Below are 25873 nucleotides of genomic sequence, written 5' to 3' on the forward strand. Positions count from 1 at the left end.
GATGTATGTTGTTAGGGTTCCCTGACCAAAAAGTTGCATAACAAGACACTTTATCCCTCTCCTCTGAGCCTAGCTGAGGGTACAGTGCTTGGATTATACTCAGTATATTGTTGCTGGATGAATAAGCGCTAAAGCCACTTCAGTAGTGTCTGACTCTTTGTGATTCTATGGACTGTAGCCCGCCAGACTGCTCTGTCTATGGGGATTCTCCAGGCAAGAATACTAGAGTGGGTTGTCATTTCCTCCTCCAAGGCATCTTCCCCACCCAGGATGAAACCCACATCTCTTATGTCTCCTGCTTTGGCAGGCAGGTTCTTTACCACTAGCACCACCTGGGAAGCGCTGCTGGATTAACAAATGACTGACAAATACATATTTCTATACCATTCAACTTTCTCACTGGTCTCCTTCCCGCCCAGACCCCTTGCTTTCAGAGAATGCTTCCATGTTTTGGCACGTGCGATTGGTTAAAAGATTTTGAGATTAGCCCGTCTGAATGTGACTTCAATCTTGCTTTCACATGCTCCTCGTAGTCCAGCCTACTCACCGAGCAAGGGAACTGGGAAGTAGATAGCATGGTAAGGAAGCACAGGTGTGCTAAAAGGGTGGGCATCGGGCACTTCTGCAGGCTTGCTGACTCCTCCCTTTTCCTCACTTCTCTTCCCACCAAAAGCCCTTTTGTGCCTCCCGTCCTTTTGACCACTTCCAATTTGCCTTGATTCATGGACCTAACATTCCAGGTTCCTATGCAATATTGCTCTTTACAGCATCAGACTTCGCTTCTATCACCAGTCACATCCACAACTGGGTGTCTTTTCTGCTTTGGCTCCATCTCTTCCTTCTTTCTGGAGTTATTTCTCCACTGATCTCCAGTAGCATATTGGGCACCTACCAATCTGGGGAGTGCATCTTTAAGTGTCCTATCTTTTTGCCTTTTCATACTGTTCATGGGGTTCTGAAGGCAAGAATACTGAAGTGTTTTGCCATTCCCTTCTCCAGTGGACCACTTTTTGTCAGAACTCTCCACCATGACCTGTCCATCTTGGGTGGCCCCACACGGCATGGCTCATAGTTTCATTGAGTTAGACAATGGTTAAAAAGTATTGATATGCACCTTTGTGATCTTTCATAAATTAATCCCTCATGAAGTATCTTACTGTGGCATAAAAACAAAAGATTGCAAGCTTATTACCATTTTTATTATTAGGATCCAAAAATGGAAAAATGCTTCTTCTGGGATTTCTTTGCCACCTTCGGCCAAAGCTAGATTTCAGAGCTGGAGACTGTTGGCCTAGTAATATATTTCAATGTTAAAGGAGATAATGAACAATATCAGGTGATTAGAATAGAAACTAGGTGATAAAGAGGAATTTAGTAGAAGCATTTCCTTCCCCTAATTCTTCAGAAAATTGAGCCATTAAACTGTTGGACATTTCAAGTACAGTCAAGGATGCCTTAATTTGAGCCTGAGACGTGACAGAAGTAAATCTTTGGGAATAAATAAAAACAACATGCAATATTCTAAGATAAACCATTAAAGCAGAAGTAAAGAGGCTCTTAGGAACCACAGATATCATCCTTTTCTGAGACCCACTCAAAGTCACACACAATTAAGAAGATACATACACAGAGCCCCACATACACGTGTAATCATATATGATTATATATACATGCAATCATTATTCCTTAATCATGTGAGAGGGTACTGCTGTGTTTATCATATTTCATCAATTCTAAGATGCATGTTTTTTCATACTTTCACAAATTGAAACTTGGAATGGATCTTAAAATATATTAACATCTCTATGGACTGTTATTAGTTTTTCTAGAAAAGTTGGCTTCCAATTGTCATGTGGGGGCATCGAGCCAATTTTAAATTTTTTGCACCAGGGTTTTTTGCTCTTTGTTGGAAATGGGGGACTATACTGGCAGTGTAAATCCAGAAGGCATGATGGCCTGAACACATATGATTTAAGTTCTTAAGAAAGATGCACCCTCTGCCACCAGGGCTGAGGTATACACACTTCCTGGGGATGTCATTATTTCACTTACCTGGAGGGCATAACCCTTTGGTATCCCAGATTTATGTGGGGGTCTCCTATCAGACTCCTTAGCTAGAACATTTTTCTTTCTTAGTGGAACATAAATTATTAATAACTGCATGGCAGAGACAAGGCAGAGCAGCATCATTAACCCCTTATATCCATGAACGAGGCTTAGAGAAGTTAAGCAACTCTCCCAACATCACATTGAAAAATAAACTTGGGATTTAAACCCATTTCTTCTTGATTCCATGTGTTTTCCGGTGTACCACTTTTTACCAAAAAGCAACCATGTAACGTTAGTAAAACACATTCATTCTCCCTTCTGAGCACTGATTTTCTCATGAAAGAAATGAGAGGAGATTGAGTAGAAGAATTTTAAATGGAAGTAACGTGTGTTGCTTACATTAGTCTAATATAGGTGCTTATGCTTTGCTATATTGAGAGAAGGCAATGGCACCCCACTCCAGTACTCTTGCTTGGGAAATCCCATGGATGGAGGAGCCTGGTAGGCTATAGTCCATGGGGTCTCGAAGTCAGACACGACTTAGTGACTTCACTTTCACTTTTCACTTTCATGCATTGGAGAAGGAAATGGCAACCCACTCGAGTGTTCTTGCCTGGAGAATCCCAGGGACGGGAGCCTGGTGGGCTGCCGTCTATGGAGTCGCACAGAGTCGGACACGACTGACGTGACTTAGCAGAGATATGCTTTGCTAGCCATCTAGCAACCAAGTTAACTCTAACAGATAGGTTTCATGTAACCTACTTTTACAAATGATGAAATTAGGACAGAGGTGGAGTAACATGCCCAGGGTCACACAGAGAGTTAGTGGCAGAGCTAAGAGTTGATTTCTAATAAGCCTGACTCACGAGACTTGCTGAGACATACTGTTTCTCAGAACTCGTGGCCCAGCCCTCTTCCCTAAGAACCATAACTTTTTGTTGCAAAGTTTGATTGTCACCGTGGTAGTTTTGAGAGATGCCCTTGTGGCAGGCACATTATCAGTGTGCACTGTCCTCTTTTGCAAGTGGCCCCCTGGCCATGAGGGGCTCTCTTTGTCTTAAAGCTAGATTTGGCCCCACAAGCAAAGCCTAGGCAGAGGGACTAGAGAATCCAAAGGAAGACGGATGGTAGGGTAGATCCCAGTAACCTGCCAGTTATCACCAGTCTTTCCTTTCTCTTCTGTACCGTAAGTCCAGGCTGCTACTGCACAGGGCCGTGATCTAAGGTCCCAAAAACTGGGAGCTGATTAAATGTTTACTCTCTGCCTCTGATAGATGTTTACAACTTTGGGAGCTGTTCTGTAGATTTTCCCCTTTATCAGGAAATATTTTTCTGAGGGCTGAAAAATGTCATCTGTGCTGACATTTCTTACACTGGTCAAGAAATAAGGCGGTGCATGCAACCATCCTTAGTCACGGACGTGCTCGCTCCTTGGCCAGGCCAAGTCCTAGACATCATCCCACTGGAAGTGAATAGTCCAAAAGAGGAGCCCCAGACTAGGGGTATGGAAGGGAGATTCCTAGAGGCACCTAACCAAGTTTATTATCTGTGTAGGTGGAGCCTTCTTTCAGGAACAGATTTGCATAAACCAAGCTCATGGAGGTTGTTTGTAGGGGTGCAAAACTTGCTACTCCAAGATATCTCTTTGGCATGAAGAGTATTTTGAGCTGAAGATAATCAAGGTCCAAAAGACTCAAGAGCAAACTTTGACCTTCCCCTTAACTGCCTGAAGAATTTAGATAGAGGAATCCAGCTATCACTAGAGATACTTTCAAGCATGGGCTGGATGTGGTGAAGGAAGCTCTTAGAGATCAGACTTAACTCTGTGGCCCGTTATCTTTGCATCACCCAGCACACCTTTATTACCAAACATTTGATTTTTCCTCTCAATGCCAATTGCCTTCCTCCCCTTTGAAATTCCAAAGCACTACTCTCAACATTCTCTTTTGTCGTCATCTAGAGATGACATTTAAATGAAGATTTTTGACCATTTGACAAGTTAGTTTCCGTGAACCTCTCCCGTGTATACATGTTACTGAACATGGTTTGATTTTCTCCTGTTAATCTGTCTTATGTCAGTTTAAGTCTTAGATCAGCCAGAGGAACCTAGAATGGTAGAGAAAGTGTTTTTCCTCCCCAGCAGTGTGTAGGATCAAATGCATTAATCCTCAATGACAGATGCAGTTACGAGAAATTCAAATCGGCATAAGTCAGGCCACAACTCATCTTTCACTGTGACCTGTTCTACAAAATATTTACTAGAAGGCTGGTGGTGGAAAAGGCCAGAATGAGGAACATTAAGAGTGTGATATTCAGTCAGATTCTTTACCAAACCAAATTTGTGTCCACTCACCATCACACAGGCAAAGCCGAACCACTGACACTGGCTTGTGGTAGATCGCCTGTCTGATCCTGCTATATTCACGGGTTATGGAATACTGATCTCTTCATTCAAGAACCTACAAAAAAATTGCTTCAATATATGGGAGCAGTTTCTATTCCCTGAAACACCCTAGCTTTGGGACAGTTAGTGAAATATCCTGTTTTCAGGGAAACTTTGTTTCCCTAGACTCAGCCTTTATATGGAAAAAAGGTGTCTCCCACTGTGCTCCACCATGAAATCTCCGCTGTCTATACCCCATTCGGTGGCTACCTTCAGAGGGGTGCTCACAGCCCACTTGCACAGAATTGCGAATTCTGTGAGCCAGGCTGAGCTCATCAGGAATGCGCCTTTTATCCATTGTACTTAAGGGAGTTCCACTGAACAAGCGCTTCAGGATATTTGCTCTTTAAAAGTGTGTTTTAAAATTCATAAAATCAATGTAATCCAATTCAGAAAATTCACTAGATAAAACAAATCCCCGATATAGTAAATACCATAAGATAGCCCCACTCTCATTTTATGTATTTTATTATATAATTTACCCTAAGTAGAATACAGTTAAAATTGTAATGTACACATAAACATTTCAAAATTGTTTTTTACTGTTACTTAATATATTATAATGGAGAAGGCAATGGCACCCCACTCCAGTACTCCTGCCTGGAAAATCCCAGGGACAGAGGAGCCTGGTAGGCTGCAGTCCAAGTGGTCGCTGAGGGTCGGACAGGACTGAGGGACTTCACTTTCCCTTTTCACTTTCATGCATTGGAGAAGGAAATGGCAACCCACTGCAGTGTTCTTGCCTGGAGAATCCCAGGGACGGGGGAGCCTGGTGGGCTGCTGTCTATGGGATTGCACAGAGTCGGACACAACTGAAGGAACTTAGCAGCAATATTAACATTTTTCTATATTGTCATGTAGAAACTTCCCAGTGCAACATGCAAAGCCCTTTATGTTCAGCTTCCCTCTTTAGTCTCACCACTCTCTACCACAATGTCATACTCTACTCCATCCATGTGGAACAACACACGGTCACTGGGCATTACACCCTTCCCAACCCATCTCTCCCTCTGCCTTCACCTGGTATATCCATCAGCCAGCTTATAGGCAGGCAACAGAATCCACCCTTAATTGTTCACATGAAGAGGCTTTTAATATAAGAACCACTTGCAGAACAGAATGTTAGGCTGGCTTAAGAAAAGGATGCTGAGGAAATTAATAGTGAGATGTTCAGAAACTAGCAAGTTGGGAAGTTCTTATCCCTGTAGGGCCAAGTAGTCTGGGGCCAGCTGAGGACCAGAACCTAGAATCCCAGAAGAGCCTCCTGGCAAGCGCTGTGATCATGGAGAGATGAAACTGTTGGAGACGGGATATTCCAGCAGGGAGGAAGAAACACTCCATTTCTCTCTCCACCAGACCCCTTATTTCCTATCAGTATTTTCTTGCTGGCCAAGCCCCAAGCAGAGATCAAAGAGCAAGGAAGCAACAGTACTATACCATACAGATGTCAGCTGCTGAGTCTGCAGCAGCAGGTCAGAGGAGGACAGAGAACAGACAGGAAAGGGGAAGCTGAAGAGAAAATAACCACCCTTCCTGTCTAATCTGGGTTTATCCTCTGGCCCTCAGCATAGATGCTGCCTTATCAAGGAAGTGAGAATGGGCTGCTCTCCCCTCTATGTTCTCACTGCTTCCCATGTACACCTCAAGATATTTTATACTTGATTAAAATTACGGACAAGACAACGCCATCTCCCACTGAACATTTAAACAGTAGCAAGCAGAGTCTTGCAAATAATAGGCATCCCGTAAATATTTGCATAATCGCCATTTCTAAAGTCTTCATAATATTTGTTCTTGGAGCTGGGCTGTAATCGACTTCATCTTTCTATTGCATTTAAAAATTCTTAAACTGTATCTTGTTCATTATTTCAGTGTTAGCCAGTTTCTCTGGTTGAGCTGTAAACTCTTTGAAGGCCAGAGGCTATGTTAAAACACACCTCTCTGGATGTCTTTACTGCTGAAGCCAAATCTGGCCTCTGTACCTCAACACTGAATTAAATCAATCTCAGAGACAGAGTTTTGGGTGAAGTGAAAACAATAGCTTTATTGCTTCGCCAGTCAAAGAGGGCTACAGGAGGCTAATGCCCTCAAAGCTGTGTGTCCCAACTTGGGGAGGGAATTGAAAGGTTTGGGAGTAGTGATTCAAAGAGACATATTAGCTTGTGGACATTTTTCTGACTGGTTGGTGGTAAGGTAAGTAGGAGTCAGTATCATTAACCTTCAGGGGTCAACATCTTGTGGGCAGCATACCGTCATTAACTATTAACTTCTTCTACCTACTGGGGGTTTCAGTGTCTGCAAAACAACTCAAAAATATTGTTGCGGGTGGCCCTTGTTGGGGAACCAGGACTTTGCCGGAAGGCTGCAATGTTTTTCTCTTGACCCTTCATTTCCTCCTGGTCTCACATCCTCCATTCCCTAATAAGCAACTCTTGAATCGGCCCGTTGGAACTCAGGGAAGGTCATGGGGGCTGAATGAAGGCTGATTCCTATGATCAGAGAAATGGGGGAGGCTTTGTTTCCAGGAGCCCCACAGGGCCTGCTCAACATCACTACTAGCGCTTAATGCCCATGTGCACTAGCGCAGATACACACACACACTCACACACATATGCACACACACACATATGACCTGTCAAGGTTTGGTAGACATGCGACAGAAACCCCTTAAGTGAGAAGGAGTCTCCAGTTTCCCCCAAATATCCCCATGTTCTCCTCATAGCTCCCACCCCAACAGCTCTGTGTTTTTATGCACAGAAAAAGGAGGATTCACTAGACCAACAGTTCCAAAGCTTCATGGCAACAAAGCAGCAAACCAACAGAAAATTCCTGATGCCCTATCTAACACTGTCTGCCCTCTTTCTGACACTAGGTAAGAATATGTCCCTACCCTTGAGTCACTTCTAACCCTGCTAACATTCTCTTTGACTAGACCACAATGATTCCTACTTAATATGCAGCTCAAGGAGGTTTTGTGAAAAGGGATAAAAAGAACAAGGCATTGGGGGTTGGTAAGTCTGACTTCCTGCTGTTCCTCCCCTAGAGACTCACTGAGAGGCCTTAGAGGCACACTGTTCATCTCTGGGTCACCCCCCTTCTATGATGTGACACCTCATTTATGTTGATTCATCCAATTCTTCCCAGAGGGCAAGGGCTGGGTTCAAGTCCTACCTTACTCACATGTGAACTGGGTCTTCTTCATCATCTTATTTTTCTCTCTTGACCTTTAGTCCACTCAGCTTTAAACTGGGATCTTGAAACTGAGTACACAGACTTTTGTTAAAGTTAACTAAAGATAGATGGGAGAAGGCAATGGCACCCCACTCCAGTACTGTTGCCTGGAAAATCCCATGGACAGAGGAGCCTGGTAGGCTGCAGTCTGTGGGGTCGCTAAGAGTCAGACACAACTGAGGGACTTCACTTTCACTTTTCACTTTCATGCATTGGAGAAGGAAATGGCAACCCACTCCAGTGTTCTTGCCTGGAGAATCCCATGGACAGAGAAGCCTGGTGGGCTGCCGTCTGTGCGGTCGTGCAGTCAGACACGACTGAAGCGACTTAGCAGCAAAGATAGATGGCAAGCTATCTGTTAAAAAAAAAAAAAAAAGATTGGTGAAACGATCGTAGACATTGTTGAAATAGTAAGATGGTTCTGGGAGATTATTGTTGAGGATGGACATGGGACATGACAAGGTAAGGAAAGGAGGTGGAGAAGGAGAAAGAATCAGAGGGGAAAGAAAGGAGGGAAAATGGGAGGGAGGAAGAAAGGAAAAAAGGAAGGTGAGCACGAAATTCAGGGGATGAATGAGCAGAAAGAGGCATTTGGAGACAGTTTATAGATATCTAAGAAAATATAATCTAAGTCAATGCTTCCCAGTCAGTGGAGTCACACTCCAATTTAGTTACCTAAACTTTACGGTGGTGTGACTTCAGCATTTAACATTATAAATAGGCATGTAAATGTCTCAGCATGGGAGCTGAAAGTTGGAGGCAGCTTTTGGCAGAGGTAATAATGAAGTGAATCCCATTAGTGATGGAAAGTCAATTAAGGAAAACCTCAACGAAGCTCCAGATCTGAGCATTCAACTAAAAGACTGGGATTTTGGAGGAAAAAAGGTTAAGCACCAGGAGGCTGTTTATAATGACTTTAATTAGACTGAAAATGAATTGTTTCGCTTTTTTTTTTTTTTTCCTCTCCAAGTTTGCCTTTTAGATAAAAGAGCATCTGTATTAACACTGAGATACACTTGTCAATTGCAGTAATTATGTATGTGTAGGAGGTGTTTCATGAATGACACTGATTTCATAAAGTGATTATGTTCCCTGCAAGAATGTGGAGATTCTAGCCATGTCAGTCACTGCACCCCAGAGGACAGACAATTGTTAATGAGGATCTTTGTTTGACTCAGTTTGAACATTCCCTTCAACCTTCAGAAAAGTGTAACATACATGTCACAGGTTTTGGCAACCCAAATTATTGCTTTTGTTTTGCTCTAATTTTTTTAATGTTTATTTATTTGGCTGCTCCAAGTCTTAGTTCCAGTACCTGGGATCTTCAATCTTTGTTATGGCATGTGGGTTCTTTAGTTGCATGCAGCCTGTGAACTGTTAGTTGCAGGATGTGAGATCTAGTTCCCTGACCAGGAATCAAACCCAGGCCACCTGCATTTTGAGCACAGTGTTTTAGCCAGTAGACTACCAAGGCAGTCCCCCGAATTATTGTTATGCACTGTGATTTGAAAGAGAAGGGAGTACACATTGGATGCTGATATTTAAAAACCTGGTAGAATGAAGGAAAGCTAATACATAAATTGTCTTTAATCTTAAATTTCTGTACATCTTTATGGATATCAACAGACAGAAGAAACATCTATTCCTATGATAGTGAAAGTCGCTCAATTGTGTCTGACTCTTTGCAACCCAATGGACTGTAGTCCATGGAATTCTCCAGGCCAGAATACTGGAGTGGGTAGCCTTTCCCTTCTCCAGGGGATCTTTCAAACCCAGGGATAGAACCCAGGTCTCCTGCATTGCAGATGGATTCTTTACCAGCTGAGCCACCAGGGAAGCCCATTGTTATTGTAGATATCATATTATATAATAATTGAAATGGACAAGTTGACAAATGTCTTATCTCGTTCTATCTTCAAAAACAAATTTGAGATATGAGTGTCTGTATTATGCAGATAAGAAACTGCAGGTTAAGTGATTTCCCCAGTGTTGTAACAGCTAATAAAACAGCAGGAACAGTACATAAGCCTATTGTCCACATCAGTCCCAGATAACATGGAGGTTAACCTTGGAGGTTAACCTTAGAGGTGGTTCTATCCAGCAAATGAGAAGCAAATGTCCAGTGACTTTTCTGGTGCTGTTTAATGCATAGCTAGAACCAGAGCCTAACTCGAGTTCTCTGAGTTGATCTAAATGGGTCCATATAGAGAAAAAGTGGGTCCTACTGCAATACTTTTAATTTGGCCATGGATCATAAGAAGACTTTGTTATCCCAATGACTGAAAAGTGTATCAGCTATTTTTAGAATTAAAGTAACCTGGAGGTTTTACAACCCTCACCAAACTAGTGGATAAATTTCCATGGCAACCAATTATTAGGCAGAGATTGATTCCAGAGGCAGGCAGTCTACAGAGCACTGATTTTTCAGTCCTGACTACACATTAGAATCATTGGGAAGAATTTAAAAAAATATTGAGACCCAGGGTCTACCCCTTGAGGCTCTAACTTAATTGGTTTGGAATATAGTCATAGCATCAAGATTTTATAGGTTACTCCAGTGGTTCTAATGTGACACTTCATTGAGAACTGCTGTTATAGAATGTGGTTTTTAAATACTGTATACAGTTACAAAGATTATACACTACCTGGGAGAATTTCAAGGGGTTTTAGCTAATCCTGCTCCCCGTTCTTTCCCTCCCTTCCTTCCTTTCCTCTATCCAACCTTCCCTTCCTCCCTCTTGCTCTCCCTCCCAACTTCCTTCCCTTTTAGCCACAAATATTTACTGAGCACTCATTTTGATACATTGCTCAAGCCCGCCCTTACAACCATCATTGTAATTTTAGCCTCATCTTCTTGGGTCTGGGCCTAGAATATTTGCTAGCTTTCTATCTGGCCTTCCTTACACCACTTACGGTCTCTACAGGCCAATCTCACACAGTTCTCAGCGTATTTCCTCAAAAATGTTTCACTGCTTATAAGTAATAATGTAGAGTATTTGCCTTTCCTTGTCTCACATATTTCACTAAGCAAAATACTCTCTACATCCACCTACTTTGCTGCAAATAGCATTATCTCATTCATTTTTATGACTGTTCAGTTCAGTTCAGTTGCTCAGCTGTGTCTGACTCTCTGAGACCCAATGGACTGCAGCACGCCAGGCTTCCATGTCCATCACCAACTCCTGGAATTTACCCAAACTCATGTCCATTGAGTTGGTGATGCCATCCAGCCATCTCATCCTCTGTCGTCCCCTTCTGCTCCCACCTTCAGTCTTTCCCAGCATCAGGGTCTTTTCCAATGAGTTGGTTCTTCGCAATATTAAATTGCATGTGTATACATATACAATGGAATATTAGAAATATTATATATATATACACTTCCCAGGTGGCTCAGTGGTAAAGAATTCACAAGCAATGCAGGAGACACAGCTTCGATCCCAGGATCAGGAAGATCCCCTGGAGAAGGAAACGGCAACCCACTCAAGTATTCTTACCTGGGAAATCCCATGGACAGAGGAGCCTGGCGGGCTATGTCCATGGAGTCACACAAGAACCAGACACAGCTTAGTGACCAAACAACAGCATATATATATATCACATCTTCTTTTGTTCATTCATCTGTTGATAGACACAGGTTACTTCCGTATCTTGGCTTTAAACATTGGGGTGTATATCTCTTTTTGAATTAATGTTTTTGTTTTCTTCAGATATAAACCATATATATATATATGCAGGAGTGGAATTGCCTGATCATATAATAGTTCTATTTTGAGGAACCTATTTTACACAGTGGCTAACAAAACAGACTCACAGATATAGACAACAAACTAACGGTTACCAGTGTGGAGAGGGACGGGGGAGAGGTAAAATAATGTGGGATTAAGAGGTACAAACTACTATGTACAAAATAAATAAGCAACAAGGATATATTATGCATGAGAGAAATACAACCATTATTTTGTAATCAATTTATCCACAAAGTACGATCTATAAAAATATTGAGTTATCGTGTTGTATACCTGAAAGTGAAAGTGTTAGTCATTCAGTCATGTCTGACTCTTTGTGACCCAGTGGACTGTAGCCTACCAGGCTTTTCTGTCCATGAGATTCTCCAGGCAAGAATACTAGAGTGGGTTACCACTTCCTTCTCCAGGGTATATCTTTCCAAATCAGGGATCAAACCTGGGTCTCCTGCAATGCAGGCAGATTCTTTACCAACTGAGCCACCAGAGAAGCCATATATACCTGAAACTAACATAATATGGTATATCAAGTATACTTCAAAAAAATGCTTCACTACTTAAAGCTTCCGAGTAAATCTCATAGAGGTTAAACATGAGACTTTATAGTATGGCATAAATAGGTCTTAATCATCTTCCTATTGCCTGCTAAACTTTAACCCCCAAAATAAGCAAGTGATACTGAGTTTGGAGCCCAGCAGGAGACCAAGATATCTTAACATCCATGAAAGTACATACACCATTCTGCCTGTGATTTCATGAAATGTAGGATTTAGCTTTGAAACCAGTTGTATTAGGAAATAAGTCAATGATTAAAAAAGTGCTTCTGACTGCCCTGAAACTCAGTCATTTGAGGCAAATAAGTAACAGTCATTAATCATCTCTTGGCAGAAGCTGTTTTTCTGAAGGAGTGAGGTGACGGTTGGAACACTTGATCTTTTCTTTCATTAAAAGGTAAGGGCAATATTGCAAGTGACAATTCTTAGGGATCTGATTTTTGGTCATTTTTTATTTTAATTTCCCTATACCCTTTGTTAGAACGCACTGTAATTGGCTTCCCACAAAGCACTGGAAAACTTGTAGGTTGTGTTGTATTCCTGTATTTTAAAAGGGAAAATGTCAAAAGAAAATGAAATCTCTTTTTGGACAACAGCACTGGTCCCTGAAAATTATGCTATTTGAGCTGAAGCTTGGCCAGGCTTCAGAGAGAAGCCTGTGACGTGCTCAGTCATGGGGAAAGGTGCCATGCTTGACTTGATGGGCACAGGTTAAAGGACACCAGTCTGTATCCAGAGGGATTTGAAAACTTGTGTTTGGTCTGGACAAGCTTTGACATCCAAGGGTGTCTGATCTAAGGTATAGCCGTTTTTTAAAATAGCATTGCTTTAAGGGTAGCATCTAATCTTCAGCTGCCAGTTTGAAGTTGAGGACTGGAGACTTAAACTGCAGGGAAGTAGGTTAAGTTTAAATGAAGGACTATGGTCCTGAAGAAAGGAATTAGAGCAAATGCAGATCAAGAAAAAAGTTCAGTCATATGTCTGGTCTGAACACAAAGGCAGGCACTGGAAAAATGCCTAGAGAATGGTTTCCCTAAACTCATCCAAGAGTTGTTTATCAATCATAGGATAGAAAACTAACTCGGAATCCTATTTGCTTGGGAGCCCTGAAACTACTAACACACTCCATTGAGTGATTTGTAGTGTTGAGAGGGTGAATTTTCTTTATGTCCAATGTCCTCGTCTATAAAACAGGATTGGTGATGAGAGTACCTACCTCCCAGACCTGGATGCTGGGAAAACATGTCCAGGCATGGCCACTGCTCCTTTCAGTGACCAACTGGCCACACCGAATGACTTGAACAAAACTTCTTCCATTCGATGATATGCATTTTGTTTGCAAAATATTACTTGGAAATAGTACAACAGCATGACATACAGTATACAAAAACAGTGCACATATAAATTGACCGTTCATAACATCGGTTTCATTTCTTTCCACACATTTTGCTTTCTGAAATGCCAAATCTGGCATCAGTCCTCTGGGTTATGCTTGGTATAATTATATGATTTTTTAATTCAAGGAAATTGCTTCTTATTTGTGTTGTGTGAGTGTCAGGTTTGGGCCTTATTTTTGGTTTGCTTTAGGTTGATTTTGGACCTTTTGACTCTTATTAGCAATTTCCATTCTGAAAAGAAATGCAGTCAAGTGAGACTAGATTTGCCACCAATGAGCTGTATACAGCATATGAAAGTAATATCCTAAGTGTTTTTGAAAGTGTTTGTGATAACTAACTACGTGGCTTACACGAACAAATGTGCAAAAATAGTCCTATAAGCTCCTGTGTGCTGTGATCCTTAGAAACTAGGTACTCTAAAACCACCCTTGCAGGTGAAGAGTTTTCTCCTACCATTAACCAAGGCTGGAACTGCATTGCTCCTAGAAAAAAATAGGGAAGCATACGGGTATCTAGACAATCTGCTGGGATGCAACTAGGCTGCAGGCTCTAGCATCTTTAGAGGTGGCAGTGAATATGAAATGAGAAAGAATCTATGGGCACACTACACTGTGAGTGGAATATACATGTAAATCTTGGAGTTGAGGATGGGGAGAAAGTCAAGATTCCCTAGGACGGGCATGCAAAAATCTCCAGGTGAGTATGTATACTCAGGAGCCATGTAATGGATTGTTGCATTGATTTATTTTATGGCACGGTTTCAAGTATACTTACAAAACACCAAAGGGAGGAATAACATTCTTTAGGTTCAAACACAGCATTAGATGAGACACACTGAAGTAAACGCTCCTCCAGTGTCTGCCTACAACCCTCTCTATTAGGCCGTAGGCATGAGGGCAAGAAGCCGAACTCAGAGACAGTACTAACTATCCGCTTCATCTCAGCTTGCTTCTAGGACTCTGGTTCTTATACTTGAGTCTGTATCAGAATCATATGGAGGGTCTGACAAAACGCAAGTGTGGATCTCCATGCCAGAAGTCATAATTAAGTCTGGGGTGGGGCCTGAGGATTTGATTTCTAACAGGCCCCCAGGAGAGGCTGGTGCTGAACCATTGATCTGGGATACATATTTTTTTCAAACTCTTTCCCCTACCATGTCTCATTCCTAAAGGCTACATAGGGGTAGATGGAAATCTTTCTGTTAATTAGCTAATAAGGCAAACTCCCAGCAGACTTGTGACTCCAGTCTTTCACGTATGCAGACATCTGAATTCTAGCTGAAATCCCCAGATTATTATAGACATAAAAACGGAGACTTTGTAGAGATGAAGCAAATCATTCAAATTCACACTGGGTGGAGAGGCAGGATTTAAGCCCACATCTCTTGACACCAGATCCAGGACTGTTGCTAAAATACTGCTTATGGTTGGGAGTTTTAGGCTGAGTGACTCTTTATGACCAAGACTATATTGAAAACAGGAATTTACACTGTAGAGAGATTCTCCTGTAGTGTACACAGTAGGAAATGAAATTAAGAAAAATTCATGGCCTTTACTGTCAGTAAGAACACTGACAGACCTATTTCAGAGGCACTCAGTCTAAGCCTGGACAGACGTCTCTCTCTCTCTCGTCTTTATTTCACCTGGACCGTCTGGCTGCGTTCTGCTTTACCAGGGACTTTAGGGCAGTTTGGGTTGTTTTTCTCTATTAAAAAATAAACCAGAAAAGTAGATTTTATTGATGAAGAAAGAAAAATTTGCAAAATCAGTCATATTTAGTTTTTTTTTTTTTTAACATATTGGTGTATAGTTGATTTCAATGTTGTGTTAGTTTCAGGGGTACAGCAAACTGAATCAGTTATATATATATACCTATATGGACTCTTTTTTGCATTCTTTCTCCAGGTAGGTCAATACAGAATACTGAGTAGAGTTCCCTGTGCTATACAATAGGCTCTCATTACATATCTATTATATACATATATATAATAGATATTAGTGTATATATGTCCATCTCAGTCTCCCAGTTTATCCCTCTGCCCTCCTTACCGTCTGGTAACCATAATTCCTTTTCTACATCTGTAACTCTATTTCTGTTTCATAGATAAGTTCATTGGTACCCTTTTTCAGATCCCACATGTGATAATCATATGATATTTGTCTTTCTCTGCCTGACATTTCACTCAGTAAGGCAATCTCTGGGTCCGTCCTTTACAGCCATCAGCCTACTTGTGACCATATCAATTACTGGCTTTTCTTTTCCCAGTACAATGGCTAAAATAAGCAAACAACAAATACCGAGAAGAATGAGTAGAAGCAATTATATTTCTTGTTGGCGCTCTGCAAATTTCATCTTGGTTCATGCTTCCCCACAGACCTTTCTCCAAGTTATTTTATTTTTTTTTTACCCAAAATAATTTAATCCTTAAGGGAATTCCAGTGCCACCTCTTCTAATAACATTTGTTGGACACCTACCATCTTGAACTTGGACTGGCTAGGAGGTACAGTAAAAGGGAGCCTGGGGCCAAGACATAAGACCTTCATGCTGAACTGGGGTCTTTTGCTAACTAGTTTCTGCTAGGATGTCATTTCTTGGATCCTTGATTCTTTCATCCTGAAGTTAAAATAATTATATTGACCCTAGCCAGGGTTGGAAGGGTTTACATTCACATAAAATGAGTTGTAAACTGTCAATGATATACAAATGGAAGGTATGATTAATAGTTCTCAGTAAGGAATGAATAGCATACTTTCCCTCTCCTTCACTTTTCCACCCCCACCCCACCCCCCCAACCCCCCCACATCTGGACAATTTTGGCTTGTTGTTTTCTCTTGCAAAGGAATCAGAATTCCATTGCTAGTTTATTCTCCAGGAGCAGTTAATATTTCTCAGGGCTAGGGAGCTACTTAATTCACAAGAACAGGCATTGGCCTGGAAGGAGACACGGACCTCCCACACTGAAGTCCAGCCATAGGCTGATGAGTCATCTTATTCGTCAGCAAATTCTCATGGAGTAAAACATTGTCTTCTCTCTTAACTTGAATCTAAGGAACATGGGATGAGGTAGATTGTGGAAAATCTATGAGACGATAAACTCAAGGCTACATTACTTTAAATTATCAAGGCGATCGTGTAACTCTAGCCCATAAGTCAGTTTCTCTGTTAATGAAATTCAACCCACCAGGAAAAGGGATGAGTACTTCATGTTCACTACTGATTTAAACTATTGCTGCTGCTGCTGCTGCTAAGTCACTTCAGTCATGTCCGACTCTGTGTGAGCACATAGACAGCAGCCCACCAGGCTCCCCCAACCCTGGGATTCTCCAGGCAAAAACACTGGAGTGGGTTGCCATTTCCTTCTCCAATGCATGAAAGGGGGAAGGGAAAGTGAAGTCGATCAGTCGTGTCCGACTCTTAGCGACCCCATGGACTGCAGCCTACCAGACTCCTCCGTCCATGGAAATTTCCAGGCAAGAGTACTGGAGTGGGGTGCTGTGACCTTGAAAATTACACTTTGGTATTTTTATATCACTAGTGCAAAAACTAGGTTTCAGTAAGACAAAGCCCACAGTCTCACAGGCTTTGCCCCATCTCAGGGACCCCACTGGTAGAAAAGCAGTGTTTAGAATAGTTGGGAGCTACATACCGTGGGAGCAAATTATGTGCGTTTCAGTCCTTACTTTGCAATTTAAAAGCAATGTGCTTGAGTGTTTTTGGTTTATCTGTGCCTCAGTTCCCTTTGTTGTAAGATGGGATGGTAATATTTCACAGGGATAGCAAAGATTAAATTAGCTAAAACTTGTAAAAGGCCCAGTACATACAAGCCCAAATTTTAATCAGCTATTAGTGAGCATGGACACAACTGAGCAACTAACACTTTCACATTTTCACTCTTACAGTAGTTTGGTCCCCCAACATCCGAGTTCTCATGAGGTTAGTCAGAAATGCTTTACAGAGCATTTTCTTTTTGGCCAGGCACTGTCCTGGGAACCAGAGGTCGATCTTCTTAGAGGTGATGTGATTCTGATGAGGTGACCTCATTTTTGTTAGTTCAGAGTTTTATAAGGGGTCAGAATATATTGCCATACGTTAACTTCTCAAGCAGAGGCATGATTGTGGAGAAGCGAGGAGAAAGGAGAAGAGATTAAACAGATTTGGAGGGAGGGTGGTAAATCCGAACAGAAATGATACTAATTATTTTTAAAGTTGGAACTTAAAATATTTATTCAATGCAGCCTAAAGATGGATAATGGATATTACAGAAAGACCAAGCACATCAATGAAGCCACAAAGGCACACAAGCACATGGCATGTTTGGATAATTTACAAAAGGAGAAAAGCAAGGAACAGAAAAAGAAACACAGGTGAGGGTAGAAATGTTAGTTGAGGCACATTGCCAGCCATGCTAAGGAATTAATCCTAAGAGCCAGGGGTAAACGCTGCGTTGTTTGAAGCAGAGGAATGCCACCTTCAGACTTTCATTTTCCTTCTTAATTGTTCTTGTTCTTTCACTTTCTACCACACCTCTTCCCCTCTTTCCATCACGAATAAGACTTAAGGCACCACTTCATTGCATGGGAAGATCATATCAAGGTGGGAGACATGACTGGTATAGCAAATTATCCAACCAGTCCATTCTGAAGGAGATCAGCCCTGGGATTTCTTTGGAGGGAATGATGCTAAAGCTGAAACTCCAGTACTTTGGCCACCTCATGCGAAGAGTTGACTCATTGGAAAAGACTCTGATGCTGGGAGGGATTGGGGGCAGGAGGAGAAGGGAACAACAAGGATGAGATGGCTGGATGGCATCACTGACTCAATGAATGTGAGTCTGAGTGAACTCCGGGAGTTTGTGATGGACAGGGGGGCCTGGGCTGCTGCGATTCATGGGGTCACAAAGAATCAGACACGACTGAGCAACTGAACTGAACTGACTGAAGTGGTATTTGAAGTGAGTTTAGAAAATAGATGGTAGAATTAGCAGAATTTTTTAAATTAATTAAATAAAGAGTGGGAAAGAAAATGAAAAAAATAACCAAGGTTTTCATGTTGTTACAAATGGGTAGGTAGATGGGAGTGGCAATCATGGAGACAAGGACCATAGGAGATAAGTGAGTTTGAGATGGGAAGATGCTCTTTAGGGTGTGTTACATTTAATGTACATTCAGAGGATCGAATAAGCCTTGGGAAATATGTAATAAAGCATTTCACTTTAGACAAACTGGAATGGCCAGGTCAGTGTTTTTGCATATTTACAAGTCCCCAAACAGATGCAATAATGAATGAGTGAATTAATACTTAAATGGATGAAATTATGAATGTGTGTGATTGTAGTTTGAAAGAATATGAGAATGAACAGATAAACATTTGAAAAAATTCATGGGCATATCATTGCTATTCCTAGCAAAAGTCCTAAAGCAGATTTAAGAGCTGGTTTGTATATTTGCAAAAAATCCATATATTAATATAACTGCCTCAGCCTAACCAGATATGGAAAAAAAGCCTTAAACCCACTTATTCGTTTGACTTAACTGACCTTTGTTGAACACATCTTCACATATTAATCACAGCAATTCTGCAGCATGTCAGTCAGAATAAACTTAGAGGACTCCAAAAACATTCAGCACAGTTTCCATCTCCATCACTCAAAATCAATGAGGAAAATATAAAAACTGAACCAGGCATATTCAAGGGCAGCCTCTGCAGCTCTCTGATGGCTTCTCCTGTGAAGCAGTCTCTCCATTGTCTTCCCTTCTTATAAACCAATAAATATCTACATGGATTTAAGCATCCCCAGCCCGCAGTCAGAGTACTAAAGTTTTTCCCCTGCTCCGACATTTCCATGAGCCAGTTCAGTCAAGTCCGCTATGGTCCGTGGAGTTCTTATCTTTAAGAAAAGACAGGTCAAGTAGCTATGTTGTAATCAACCCAGGGTTTTGATAAAATCTTAAAGGAATATTTTCTCACTGCTTTTTTTAAAATTTACTCATTCAGTAAGTTTTTATTGAGGACCACTATGGGCTTCTCTGGAGAAGACAATGGCACCCCACTCCAGTACTCTTGCCTGGAAAATCCCATGGACGGAGGAGCCTGGTAGGCTGCAGTCCATGGGGTCGCTAGGAGTCGGACACGACTGAGCGACTTCACTTTCACTTTTCACTCTCATGCATTGGAGAAGGAAATGGCAACCCACTCCAACGTTCTTGCCTGGAGAATCCCAGGAGCCTGGTAGGCTGCTGTCTCTGGGGTTGCACAGAGTCGGACACGACTGAAGCGACTTAGCAGCAGCAGCAGCAGCATGGGCTTCTCAGATGATGCGAGTGGTAAAGAATCCACCTGCTAATGCAGGAGACACAAGAGATGCAGGTTCAATCCCTGGGTCAGGAAGTTCCCCTGGAGGAGGAAATGGCAACCTACTCCAGTATTATTCCCTGTGGACAGAGGAATGTGGTGGGGTACAGTCCATGAGGTCGCCAAGAGTTGGATGTGATTGAGCAGAGAACATAGTACTGGATATTGGAGCTACAGAGACAAACAAAATCAAGTGTAGTGCTTGTCCCCACATTACTTAGAGTTTCATTCTAAGTCCAAGATATTTGGGAGTAGTTACAACATCTCAAGGAGGTCAAACCAGTCCATCCTAAAGGAAATCAGTCCTGAATATACATTGGAAGGACTGATGCTGAAGCTGAAACTCCAATACTTTGGCCACTTAATGCAAAGAACTGACTCATTGGAAAAGACCCTGGTGCTGGGAAAGACTGAAGGAGTGAAGAGAAGGGGATGACAGAAGATGAGATGATTGCATGGCATTATGACTTAATGGACGTGCGTTTGAGTAAGCTCCAGGGGTTGGTGATGGACAGGGAAGCCTGGTATGCTGCAGTCCATGGGGTCACAAAGAGTCAGACACAACCGAGCAACTGAACTGAACTGAACTGAACAACAGCTCAATGAGTGCCATCCACCTGTCCATGGCATTCTCATTGACAACTCATTGACTTTATTGCTTTGAGGCCAAAATTTAATCAACTCAGTAAATTCTACTCACTCAGTTAATCTCATGGTATCTGTAGTTGAAAAATTTGAGTTGCCTGCATGCATATTGTATATGGATAAGATGGTAGCAAAGGGACCACAGTGCACACTGTATTTAGAGCCCTTGGACTATTTATGTAATTGCTAAGGCTGTGAAATATGCCTGGTGTACAGGGCAGTTGGGCTCCAATATCAGGATAACCTGGGTTGAAACCTGGCCCTCTACTTCCTAGTTATCTGGCTATGAACAATTCACTTAACCTTAGCAAAAAATCCCCAAACTAACTTTTATGTACCCTTTGATGGAAACATCCACATAAGACTTTTTTACTTGGTTCTCCCAAACTGGGAGAAAGCAGAGTATTTCTTGGGACAGGTAAGGAAATTGAGATTTAGAGAGGTAAATACAGGAGACTCAGGGCTTACAGGAGAGGGAAATGGCAACCCACTCCAGTATTCTTGCCTGGAAAATCCCATGGACGGAGGAGCCTGGTAGGCTGCAGTCCATGTGGTCGCGGAGGGTCGGACACGACTGAGAGACTTCACTTTCACTTTTCACGTTCATGCATTGGAAAAGGAAATGGCAACCCACTCCAGTGTTCTTGCCTGGAGAATCCCAGGGATGGGGGAGCCTGGTGGGCTGCCATCTATGGGGTTGCACAGAATCAGACATGACTGAAGCAACTTAGCAGCAGCAGCAGGGCTTACAACTGGAGGAGGAAGGTTGCAAACATAGGATTTTGACCTCAAGCTCAGCTTCCCCCTTACCGTCGTTACTCCAGCTATGGAAGCTTTGGAAACTCATCTCCTTTGCCGCCCCTGCCATGCCTGGTGCAGTGTCAAGCAGTGGGTGGTGTCAGTCCTCCCAACACTGATGGGGAAGCAGCTCCTTCTTGGGGAGGGTCCATCTGATCTCTCTCTCTCTCTCTCCGGGCAGGCTGGTTTCCCTATCACTAGTGTACTTCTGCAATACCAATTAACCTCTCCCTTCTCTGAATTCCAAAACTGCCCAAGCCTATCCTTGTTGTCAGCAGATATCTTAGAAACTTCATTTTCGACGTGCTTTCCAATAACAGCAGCAATTACTCTTAATCATCATTTATACTAATTTGATGCTTCAGTGATATTATGTATTATGCGTGTCCTTCCTAATTTTTTCATTTTTTTTAAACTGTAAGTGAGAATCAATGTAAGGGATTGATGTCAAGCTTTAGGTAGTTATTAACATGACTAGGGTTATCTAACCTTATTAGGTTGATTGTAGTTTCTATTTTGTATCTTCCAGCAAATCCTCAAATTGATTTTAAAATGCTGCTATTGACCTAAAGATTCTTAACAACAGGAGGTTTAAATGCTTTTCATTGTTATGCTTCCTGCCTATAATACCAATTACTGTTCAAACTCTGCAGTAGAGAACTGCATTTCGCTGTAGATTTCCATTCAGAGTCAGGGCTTGGTGTCTCTTAAGAAACAAACATTGGGAAGAGGAGCCATCATCATTCAGTCCCATCTCTCACACCCAGAAGAAATCCCCTTACCTGCAACTCCTGCTAGATAGCCAGCCAGTCTCAGCTTGAATGATATCTGGGAGCTGCTGGGAGCCAGAGAGGACTTGAGCTGAGTGCTCAAAGGACAGTTTAAGACCTTTTCTGCCACTAACTCATTTTGTGGCTTGGATTATAGTGTATGATCTATTGAAGGCTCAGTCTCTCCATTGGCAAAATCAGGATATTAGACTCTGTCTCAGGAAAAGTAGCATCTATCTCAATGTGTCAGTGCTTGAAAAGGGTCAAATTAAATACATAATTCACAACCATGTATATGAGTATGTGCTTCTGTTTATGAGCATGGGATATGAATGTACACCTCAAAGACCCTACGCATATATCCCAGCTTTGCAGAAATTTTTTCTCAGGACCTCTAATAAGTCTAATAAATATCTTCATCCCTTCAAGTCATGCCTGGCTTGCAGCTGGTCCAAATATAGGAACTGTGGCTCTTCTTCCTCCTTCTCTTTCCTTCTTTCTTTTTCTTCTTCTTCCTTTCATTTTATATGAGAAGAGTGCACTTACAATAGCCAGAACTCTTTGGCTGAAAAAAGAAGGAACCCAACTAAATCCATCTTGAACAAAGAAAATAATTATTTACGTAGTGCAGACTCTCCTGGAGGAACCACACTGCAGGAACTGAGACAGGGATCCAAACAACATCACCATTTTCCCACTTTGTGTTTTCTCCCCCTGGTAATTAATTCAAGTATTTTCTTATGCTGCAGATTTGCATTCTTTGCGTGTTAGAAAATGTGTGCTCCTAAGTTTGTACCTTCCAGGCTCAATCACCAGGGACATTCTACATCCATTTAGAATATCACTTAAAGGTACAAGTTGTCCCAAAGATGATCTGGTAAACAATAAGCCGCTGCACTGATTGATGGCTGCTCCTGAGCTCATGCAGAGGGTGCTAAGTGGGGGGCACAGAATTCTGAAGAAAGATGAGAGGTCAAAAACCCTATAGAGGGACACTATATACCTAAGTGGTTATAAAATTCTTATACTGTGTTTCAATTTACTGTCCTTTAAAAACTCTCCACCAGCCTGATTTTGTTTTCTTTTCCAATTATGTTCTGTACAGTGTAAGTCTAACCCGACTTCAACATGAGGAGCCTCATAAAATCTGTTTCTTTTTAGACTTTGATGTGTTTCAAGTGCAAATATGCCATGCACTGTAATTGTGCTACAGATTGAAGTGATTAGGTGGTGCAATTCCAGGGTAGCTTTTGAAAAAATGATTCTAGCATCAGGCCCTCTGCCTGCATTTGCTGTCCTCTGCTCAAGTGCCCTCACTGAAGAGCATGCAGAGCCCCGAGTTGCCCAGTTGCTGCCTGCCCACTTTCAAAACCCTGCTGTCATCTTGGGCGATTCTCTTCCACCATCCTTCATACTACTTGGTGAGGTCATGATAAGGTCAGCAGTCATGGCCCACGGAGAGCTGTGTGACTCCCTGCAAGTTCAGAAACCTCTCTGTGGCTAGTGCTCTCATCTTCAAAATGAAGGCTGAAGAGGAGGAGAGACATATACTTAACTTGTCCCATTTTTCGCAGGCACCTTAAGTGCTTCCCTCACTCATCCTGCAAAATAGGTATTATGTGTTATAAACTTATTGCACATTAGAAATGAAGGAAACACGAGCTACAGAATGAAAAGAGTTCTAGGCTTCAATCAGAAGGTCAGGATTCAGATTTCAGTTCTACAGCTGATCCCTGAAAGTTAGAACAATTCATTTACCCCTCGAATTTCAGTGTGATTCCTGTAAAATGAGTACAAGCATACCTTCCTTGCAAGGCTTGTGAGATAAAAGCTAAAATGTTAAGCACCTGACCTGTCTGTCATATGGTAGGTGGTTAGCAGTTGTCTATAATGTTTCTGTGTGTGTGTTTATTCACTAATTCAAGAGTCTACCAGTTATTAAGGAAATAGATCTGGTTTCTATTCACCTTGTCACAGCCCTGAAGAGTTTCCTAAGCAAGAAGGATTCAACAGCAAACACATCCCATAATTCCTAACATTTAACTTTGTAACTTCTCTTATGCAGCTCTTATTTGAAATGACTGTTGTTTTCTTATACCCCTAAAGGCCTGATGTGTATGATCCACAGTAACACAGTCTATCCCTCTACCTCAGATCAGTTGTTGTGCAATATGAGTGCCACTCACGGGGAATTCCTCGTACATCCTTCTACGAGGAGTAGCTTGTATATGGAGACCTCATTTCTAAGGAACCAAAAGGGAACTTTTGATATATCTTATAGTTGTTCTATATACCATACCACACCAAAAATATGTCCCAAATTTGGTAAAAATAAAATTATTTATACCTGTTCTCTTGATGCAATGACTCAAGTCAGTCAGTCAGTTCAGTCGCTCAGTCATGTCCAACTCTTTGTGACCCCATGGACTGCAGCACACCAGGCCTCCCTGTCCATCACCAACTCCCAGAGCTTGCTCAAATTCATGTCCATTGACTTGGTGATGCCATCCAACCATCTCACACTCTGTCATCCCCTTCTCCTCCCACCTTCAATCTTTCCCTGCATCAGGGTCTTTTCAAATGAGTCAGTTCTTCGTATCAGGCGACCAAAGTATTGGAGTTTCAGCTTCAGCATCAGTCCTTCCAATGAATATTCAGGACTGATTTCCTTTAGGATGGACTGGTTGGATCTCCATGTAGTCTAAGGAATTCTCAAGAGTCTTTTCCAACACCACAGTTCAAAAGCATCAATTCTTTGTCGTTCAGCTTTCTTTATACTCCAACTCTCATATCCATACATGACTACTAGAAAAGCCATAGCTTTGACTAGATGGACCCCTGTTGGCCAAGTAATGTCTCTACTTTTTAATATGTTGTCTAGGTTGGTCGTAGCTTTTCTTTCAAGGAGCAAGCATCTTTTAATTTCCTGGCTGCAGTCAGCATCTTCAGTGATTTTGGAGCCCCCCAAAATAAAGTCTGTCACTACTTCCATTGTTTCCCATCTCTTTGCCATGAAGTGATTGCCATGCAATGACTAACAGATAGTTATTTTTCTCAGTTTATATAAGCTCATACATTTATTATTAATTAACTTGATAATTAATTTTCAAATGCTGAAGTAAGCAGGGGAAATAATTAACATCTCAAATTATTCAATCGAATAATATTAATTGAGCAGGCAATAATCATCACATGCCCCATGAGCCCTTCCCTGGTACTTTACATACATTTTATCTTTCATTAGCACAATAAGTGGAGAAGGCAATGGCACCCCACTCCAGCACTCTTGCCTGGAAAATCCCATGGACGGAGGAGCCTGGTGGGCCACAGTCCATGGGGTCATTAAGAGTCGGACAAGACTCAGAGACTTCACTTTCACTTTTCCCTTTCATGCATTGGAGAAGGAAATGGAAACCCACTCCAGTGTTCTTGCCTGGAGAATCCCAGGGACATGGGCTGCCGTCTATGGGGTTACACAGAGTCGGACATGACTGAAGCAACTTAGCAGCAGCAGCAGCACAATAAGATCTATGCTACAGAAGTTGGTTCTACTGACAAGGACAGGTGAGAATGGTTAAATTAAGAATGTTCAGAGAGATTAAAGGTTAGAAAGTAAGTGGCAGAGCCACTTTTTCTGATCTGTCTGGATTCAGAACTTTTTACCACCATATTACACAAAACTTCCTTCTATTGCAATAATCCTGTCATAAGATATGATAGGTCTTGAGGCTATAAAACCTAAAAAACAGAATTATTATTTGAAAGAGCTTAGGATTTAGAACTGCACCATTCAATATGGTAGCATATTCAGCAACCATATGTTGCTAATGCAAATTGAGATCTGCTATAAGTATACAAGGCACACTAGATTTCAAAACTTTGTTCAAAAAT

The 25873-nt window shown here is 41.8% G+C and overlaps 1 long non-coding RNA gene across 1 annotated transcript in view; it reads left to right on the forward strand.

Annotated features, from left to right (window-relative positions):
* Positions 1-25873, forward strand: part of LOC133241074 (uncharacterized) — a 1297712-nt gene that overhangs the window by 1072504 nt on the left and 199335 nt on the right. The window contains exon 6 of the long non-coding RNA XR_009734505.1: positions 12355-12417. This is a non-coding gene — a long non-coding RNA (uncharacterized LOC133241074). The remainder of the gene's footprint in view (positions 1-12354; positions 12418-25873) is intronic.

Source organism: Bos javanicus, chromosome 29 (assembly GCF_032452875.1).
Source record: "Bos javanicus breed banteng chromosome 29, ARS-OSU_banteng_1.0, whole genome shotgun sequence".
NCBI lineage: Eukaryota > Metazoa > Chordata > Mammalia > Artiodactyla > Bovidae > Bos > Bos javanicus.